Raw genomic sequence first — 8,492 nt, 5'->3', positions numbered from 1 at the left:
TTTCCAAACAATACCTGCTTCTTGCTTTTTTTTTTTACTGTTCATTTCATCTGCCATGAGATTATCAAAACCCTGCTGTCTCAACACCAGCTTAAAAGTCTCTCCCCTCCATCACAGGTCCATACGTCTTTAGGGAGTTGAGTTAATGCTTTTTGGGCACTCCCTAATAAAATAAGTATTTCAACACAAGCTACTGAATAAACGAAAAAACAACTTCGTAAAAACCTCACAAGGAAAAGGTTTATTGAAGCAAGGGTAAGATGCCAAAAAGATATATCTAGGATAGAACTTGTTTGCCTTTGCCCGGTAGTTATTCCCAAGTGGGAATCATCGATACCGGTGTAGGCAGAGAGAGAGAGTGAGGAAACAGGTCCGCTCTCTTTGACGTCTCGCGTTTTTCTCGTCCGGGATGGAAGCAGTTATAGTTCCTTAAGGGGTAAGGAAGATCCCTGCACTATGCCTCTGATCGGTCAGTATGTGCCATATCGCACAGTCAGGGGAGGCACTGACCACAAGAAAAGAGTTCTATTTGTCTCTGCTACACGTCTGTCTTTTCTGCCGCGCACTTTGCTTCTCTGCCGACCACATACAGTATTTTTTCTCCTTTTCTTGTGACACAAGCTTGCGCATACTTGCTAATTTGCATACTTGCTTTAACAGCTGCTGCTAGTATTTTCGGTATCCAGCTATCCTTCAGCTCCTGTTGATATTTTCACACATGCTGTTACACGAACACCTTCAAATAAAGATGTCTTCTCTTCTGCCTTTGCCCACTGGGCAGTCAAGTAACACTATTCTGGAAAAAATACAGCTCAAAGAAAAGCAGCGGTCAAACTTTCTTACACTATTACCGTTGGCAATCTACACGCAATGGTGTAGGTCGCTCCAACAAATGCATATCGTTGTTGCTCGTAAAAAGAACTTTGTTTTTCAATCATTTGACAATTCTAAATTTTATAAAGTACTACAGAAGTTGATCTCATAGTTAAGCTAAGCTTAGGTATAGGGGATTCTGGAAGAGGTAGCACTTTTGTAGCTCAACTGCTGCATCCTTTGCAGGGTGGATGAGTGTCACTGATCCTCAATCCTCTCCTAATATTTCATATGTGGCTCTATGGTGCCATACTTTGGTTCTTTGCTTCAACAAGCAAGCTAAACCATATGAGGTGGCGCCATTGCCTTGTGGTTAGCTGTTGACTAGGCAAAAGCCAAAGGAAACAACCCCTATAGAAATTTGTCCGACTGTGTGGGATCATACCCCATTATACATCCAAAATATTGCAACACACCGATAACATTATATGATGATCATCAGTTTTATCATCTCATCTTTGTAAGGAGTCGCATATTTTCTGACAACTTGCAATATTAGTCTATCCTATTCGTATTCCATTGCTTAAGGTCCTCGTTGATGGTTTCCATCCAAGTTTTCTTCAATTGGACAACCTAGAAAATTTGGACAATCTTAAACAATGGAATTTGAATGGATACTGAGGTTGCAGACATACTAAAATGGATAATGATGAAATCGCACATGCCCTTTCTTCTCTGAGATTCTCATGGGTGAATCTGCTTTTGATGAAAAATCGACTCTAAAACTTATTGGTCTTTCTTTCTCATCAAATCTTTCTTGGAGTTCATATATGCGATCCATTGCTCCTTCTGCTTCTCTTAAAATCAGTACTCTCTATCGCTCTAAACACTTTCTCACACCTGAGGCTATTCTCTATCGCTACAAATGAACTATCAGACCATGTATGGAGTATTGTTGTCATATTTGGGTTGGTGTATCTCTGCCCACTTTGAGGGTTCCTGATAAAATGCAGAAATGTATCTGTAATCTGATTGGCTTTTTTTGCAACCTCCCTCTCACAGACGTGATGCTGCTAGCTTCATTTTTTTTTTTCATATATATATAAATACTATTATGGCAAACGTTCATCATTCAGAATTATTTTATCTATTCCTGCTTCCTTTGTTCCAGTTCGTTTGACTCATTGGTCTAGTGGTCTTCATCAATTTGCTGTTCTGATATCTCATTGTAATACAGCTTCCTATTTCAGCCACTTCTTTCCAAGAATTACAAGCGTGTGGAACTCTCTTCCTGCTGACTGTTTTCCTCCTACCTATAACCTTGGTCTTTTCGAGATTAAGGTCAATAGGTATCTTCTGTCTTTGCAATAATCAGCTTGTTAGTTCCTTACATCAAGTAGCTTCATGCCTTGTCTAGAGTGATTTCCATAAAAAATTAAATTAAAAATTGAAAAAAATTTATATACATGCACACATAACTTCACGGACACATCAATATGTATTAACATTTATTTATTCAATTTTTAACGCAACAACAGCTTTCCAAGAAAATACTCTAGTCTAGGAGAGCTTGCCAATAGAATCAGACTATGAGGAGTCCCGAAAATGCGCTATAAAGATCAGTTGAAGTGTTATTTAGTCTTAACCAACATTGGTTCATTCTCATCACCCCTGGCTATAAATATAATCGTCCATATCTTTGTGATAATACCTTAACATTGTCTCCAAAATATTGCAACAAGGTGCTAGTTTGTGCAAAAATTAGTAGTCGATGGAATAAGTTCAGAGGTTATGGAAGGTCAGGGGTTACCCCAGCTGAAGCATTGTGTAAATAACACTCAAGATAAGAACAGTAGGCCAAAGAATTTAAATAATAAAACTCATCAATCCATATGTCAAAAATTACAAAACATAATATTAGATTACATTTCTGAATTTTTGAGATGGGGATTATTATTCGTAATATTTGGATTATTCGGACTACTGTTCTCATCTTAAGTGTTATTTGCACAACATTTGTTTCGATGTAACCTCCAACCTTCTTCATATGTATCTTTTTTTTTTTTTTACATAGGAGTCACCACTTATCAAGGTCTAGAGACCATTCAAGGATAAGGGTTATAGCGTGTACAGTAGTCAATGGGATAATATTGTAGTAATCGTTAGTAACGGAAATTTAGTAAATTGGATTACTTAAGGGAGCGGTTCATCAAGAATTTGTTTATGTTGGACTTGAAGACGACCAAGTTGTAGTCAGCTTGTTGAACTCAGGGAACCTTTCAGTCAAACTCAGGAATCTGCACGGAATTTTGTATGGAACCCTTTATTTAATCCACAGGGTTAACATGCTCTCATTTCATCAGCCATGATTTGTTAGAAGTCCGTAATTTGAGTGTCGTCAGTACTGAGGATTAAATTTTCAATCTTCAGAAGAATGTAAGTTACAAACTAATTTTACCAAGTACTTCATCAACTATGCCACGAGTCCTTGTAGACTAACACTTAAGATGTGAATAGAAGTTTGGATAATCCAAATAATATGAATATCAAATTGGTTAACAAATGTTTTACCATATTTTTCTAATTTTTTTTATTGTTTTTTAATCTAATTATATATATTTTTTTTATTATTGAGCGTTCCTTTAGTGCAGGGAGTTGCATGCCTGATTCCTGTGACGCGGATGCATGCATGTTGCAACTGTGAGTCAGCAGACATGCCTCCCTCTCCTTACGGCAGGCATGCATCGTTTGCAAAACTGCTGTCCACCCCGCCCTCCTTTGTGCTTTTTGTTAGAATGAAAAGAAAGAGAAAATAAGCCTGACTTAATTGTTTTTTTTTTTTAATACAAAATTTACAGAAAAGAACCATTTTTAAGTGTTTTAAATTAATTATAATTAATACAATTTGAATAGTTCGAGACTAAGAATTACCGCAGGACGAACAACTGAATTATTTAGCACCAAACACACACCACTACTACTACTATTACTACTATATCACCACCACCACCACCATCACCATGATCATCATCATCGGCGGTTTAACATAGTGCTACCAGATCAGGCTGTCTGAAGATACTGGCCTCCTGACCAATAGGCTTGTTAAAGTGTTTTTGACTTCTAATGAGTGTATGACTCCAATGATTTCAACGGTTGTTTTTATAACCACAAGATAAGAACTGTAGTCCAAGGAATTTAAGTAATAAAACTCATCAATCCATATGTCAAAAAGCACAAAACATAATATTAGATTACATTTCTGAATTTTTGAGATGAAGATTGATTATTTGCAATCAACCAATCAGAAGCTTCAAAAGTTATTATAAAAAATGCCGAATTTTGAATTTAATCAGTTTGCTGTTGGCTTCTGTCTCAAAACGACTGGATCGTGACTGCATTGATTCTTCGCCGCCATCTTTGTTACTAGGAATTACTTAACACTCAAGATCGGGACTGTATTGATTCTTCGCTGCCATCTTTGTTATTAAGAATTACTCAACACTCGAAATCCTGACTGCATTGATTCTTCACCGATTTGATTTACTGCCGCCATCTTTGTTCAACATAATGTCTAAACACTTAACAAGGCTCCTCCAACAAAATGTGAAGAAAGGAGCACAAAATTGGTGACATAAGCAATTGTGTTAACTATACAAAATTTCAATAAGTGTGGAACAGCAGAGACGACATATTAGTCTTTTTAAAACCATTATTTTGTTGTTGTTGTTGTTGTTGTTGTCTGTAGTAAAGCATGCCCTAAAAAGTAATTTTTAAATAAATAAATATGAATAAATAAACTTTTAAACAATAATAATAATAATAATAATAATAATAATAATAAAAATGATAAAAACTAATATAAGACTTACTTTGGTTAAAGGTTCTTTTTAGTGTAGACTTATACGATTTTAACAAATGCTAAAGCGCAAATGATTCTACCAGATTTTATAGGAATTTCTAAGTTTTCGCTGGCTTATTACACTCACATATAGGTGTTATTTTTATTTTTATTTTTTTTTGAGGTTTTGAAAGATTTCCATTGTTTGAAACTTCTTTGATTTAACATCTTTATGCTAAAAGTTGTTAGTTTTAGGAAGTGACATAGAGAGCATAGTACGGCACAATTGTGTTGACACACTGGTTCTCACCAGATTACCAAAGTTAAGCAACATTGAGCCTGGTCAGTGCCAGATGGGTGACCATTTGGGAATGCTAGGCGCTGTATGTACCTTCTGGGACGGTTGGGCGTGGGGCCAGCACCTTCACCTTGTAAAAAGAACTCCTCGCTACAAAAGCATCTACAAAGTTGTAGATGGCCTATGCCTCTCCGGGGGGGGGGGGTCAAGGCTATGGATGGATAGAGAGCATAGAAAGAGAGTAGACAACTATTTGCGTGTCAGTATATGTTGCAATCGCATCTCTCGATGGAGGCTTCCTTTCTAGAGCAATTTTCCTCTACAAAATAGCCAAACCAAACACTAGGAATAAATATTTGAAGATATAAAGAACCTGATGCGTAAAATCTTTTACCAAAAAATGATTGGATTTGACATTAAATAACCCAAAAAGGGTTGATATGCCATCAATTTAACAAGCTGGCATGCATTTGATCACTTTAAGAAATTAACTTTCAAAATAACCTATCTCTAGGCAGGTCCTTATTTAGCCTTTTTTTTTTTTTTTTTCAAGTTCATTTGTTTCACTTCCTGACATGTTTTCCTTGGCTTTCTCCTGCTACCGCAACTGTTCTACATCTACTAATCTAAAAACCCTCATCCGTTCATAAAAGTGATCATTGAAAAGAAGACAGTGAGAGATAGAAGAGATGGAAACCTTAATTGCTATATCACCACATCGCCATGACTAATGGATCCTGTCAATGGAGTAACTGAACTGTGGAGATCAAGGAGAACACAATGTATAGATCCAAGAACAAGGCATTACATTACACAATTAAGAAAGATAAAACGTTTTAATTTAGTTGTAAATTCTGGTATGCAGAGAAAAAAAAAAAAAAAATACAGAATTTTATTGACGTTCAGTTCATACCTGAACTGGAAAACTTTATCAAATGTGTTACTAAGGTCACTGGGAAAATGTTTGGATCATTCTATCACTCCAGAAATTATTTCATTCTTCATATAATCCTCTTGCTGTATAAGAGTCAAATATATCCAACAATGGACTACTGTTGTCAAAGGAGGTGTTGTGTACAACCACATGCTCTCCCTCTCGACAATTATTGCCGACCCCAACACTGTGTGCCATGATCTTCTCTTTCATTTTCTCTCCTGGCCGTCTCTCACATTGACTACTGCCGAGGAGGCAAGAACGGCTTCACAAAACAAAATGCAAGAGAAAACACAGTTTCTCACACATTCCGTAGATATTAGTTTGGTAAGCGATACCATCACGGAAAACGACCTTCCCAACACTAACGTTCACATCTTAGGCTCCTGCCGTGTTCATCGATTGATGTTAGCTCCTCTCAATCTGCCTTAAGCCATAACCTGCGTTCACCTGTCCTCAACTGTCACAAACTCAAGACTGTCCATAAACTGTCCCTAACTTCCATAGAATTCATTGTCACTCCTGTCTGTAAACTAACTAGCCTGAGTGCCTGGCGTTGCCCGAGTGTTTGGAGGTGTGTGTTGAGCAAAAAAAAAAAAAAAAAAAAGTGGTAGTAGGCAGGCAGGCTCAAACTCGTAACGCGAAGGCGGAAAAGATAGTGAAAGAAAACCTGACATCTTAACGCTACTCCATGATGCAACCGGAAGTTCGGAACATTAAAATTAGTAAAGTCATTCCAACCGATATGAATAATTGCAAAAATGGTGACGCCAAAAAAAAAAGACCCTCCTTGTAGAAAACTGCCCAGTTAAGGGTGAAGGAATTAATGATGTTTTTGGCCAATTTTTCGATATTTGTCGTCTGAAAGCTCGAGCTCCAAAACGATACCGATTTCGTGAAAATCCGTTGCCTCTGTCAAAAGTTTTAGGCAGGCATACATACATTTAAACAGACGGGTGAGATTTATATTATAGATGCTGACCTTCATGTCCAATCTTTTGTCCCAGTTACTGTGACACCTTGATTAACAATCCTATTTTGGCTGCCTTTTGTGTGCCTTGGTGATCCGCTTTCTCTTCATTGTCTTTCTACTGAGCTCACCTTTATTCTGCTAATCTATTTATTTTCTCTTTTTTTCTTCACTTCTTAACACGGTGGCGGGTAACATCGATTATATCACACTAGTGCTGCACTTCGTCTTTTCTGTCCTTGGTCAGTAACACATGGGTATCCTTCTAAACCGAGACAATTTTTTTAATTTTTTATCCCAATCCAAAGTGCCTCTTTTTTGGGGGGGAGTTAGATTTTCTCCACTTTAAAAACCGACTTGGTGTCTAATTCTGCCCTCGTGGGAACCATCTCTCACTTAGCTTTCAATGCATTTTCCACTCGTTTTTCTACTAACCCAACTTATTATAGCTTTGTTCTGCTGATAAACTTATTTCCTCTTTTTGTTATATTTTCCGCTCATTTTTTAAAATTCTTAACAATTTGGGGGAGGGGGGTCGATAGTATCAGAAGTTCATGAAGAGGCCAAAGAATTAACTCTATGAGTTGTGAGTCCTTATCTAAAATATTCAGAAACATGACATCACCTGTTCTCAGGTTGGCAGGGTTATTTCTGGGAGAAGATAGTGAGTTTCAGTGGAAGCATCATACAACACGTGTTTAAAACGATCTAGAAATTTATATATCTATAAAAGTGAGAATGTGAGTGTGTGTGTGAGGACACTTCTCAACCTATATACTCAATGAATTTTTGATTTACAAACTTGAAATTTGGTATATAGGGTATTCAGACATGTGGAAAACTTTTTAATCTGTTTTTATCTGAAAAGAAAGGCTGTTAAAGGGTCAAAATTGAAAAATTGATACTTAGGGGTTGGGGTTGGGGGTCATCATATTTTTATCTGTCAACTGTTTCATGATTGCATATGCGTGAATCGTTCACATTATGTTAAGAATAAGTTTTAAAACGTTTTTTAAAGATCGTGTCAAGCTGGCTTAATGGTTATCATACTTGGCTCACTGTCTTTAGGTTTTGGTTTTGATCTCAGCTCAAGTATTTTTTTTTTTACTTACAAGAAATAAACAAGAAGAAAACACATAATGCTCGCATGCACATGTCTTTGATTTTTTTTGTTTTTTACTTCAGTTTCTTTTAAAGAATTTAATGTTACATTTAATACCAGATATATCTTCTAGTCTCTATATAAATAAAATGAACTCATTTTTTCCCGTCGGATTTTGACATTAATAGGATTAAAAATCAAGATATTTCATGCAAATATAATATGCACAAATGGCAGAACAATATCTGAGGTGTGTTATAGGCTTATTATTTCTCAAATTCCTCGATAATCTTAGATTTCTATACTTTTTCTGCTGAGAAGTCACGGCTAAAATCGGTTAAGATCAATGGAAGTGGTAAAATATTTTCTCTCTAATAAATTCCTCCTTCCCCTGCCACCACTTAACAATGTTTGGGGATCGTTCACAAGGAACAGTTGAGAAGAGAACACCGGTTTGGCTTCGTAGTTCTTTCATGTGAAGTTATTTAAAATCACTAAACTAAGCTGCAGTGCTCTGTGGCGTAGTGGTTAGCGTGC

The sequence above is a fragment of the Euprymna scolopes genome, chromosome 35 (assembly GCF_053919585.1).
Source record: "Euprymna scolopes isolate OS-2025 chromosome 35, ASM5391958v1, whole genome shotgun sequence".
NCBI classification, from domain to species: Eukaryota; Metazoa; Mollusca; class Cephalopoda; order Sepiida; family Sepiolidae; genus Euprymna; species Euprymna scolopes.
The sequence above is the reverse complement of the archived record's forward strand: the minus strand, read 5'-3'. Positions refer to the sequence as shown.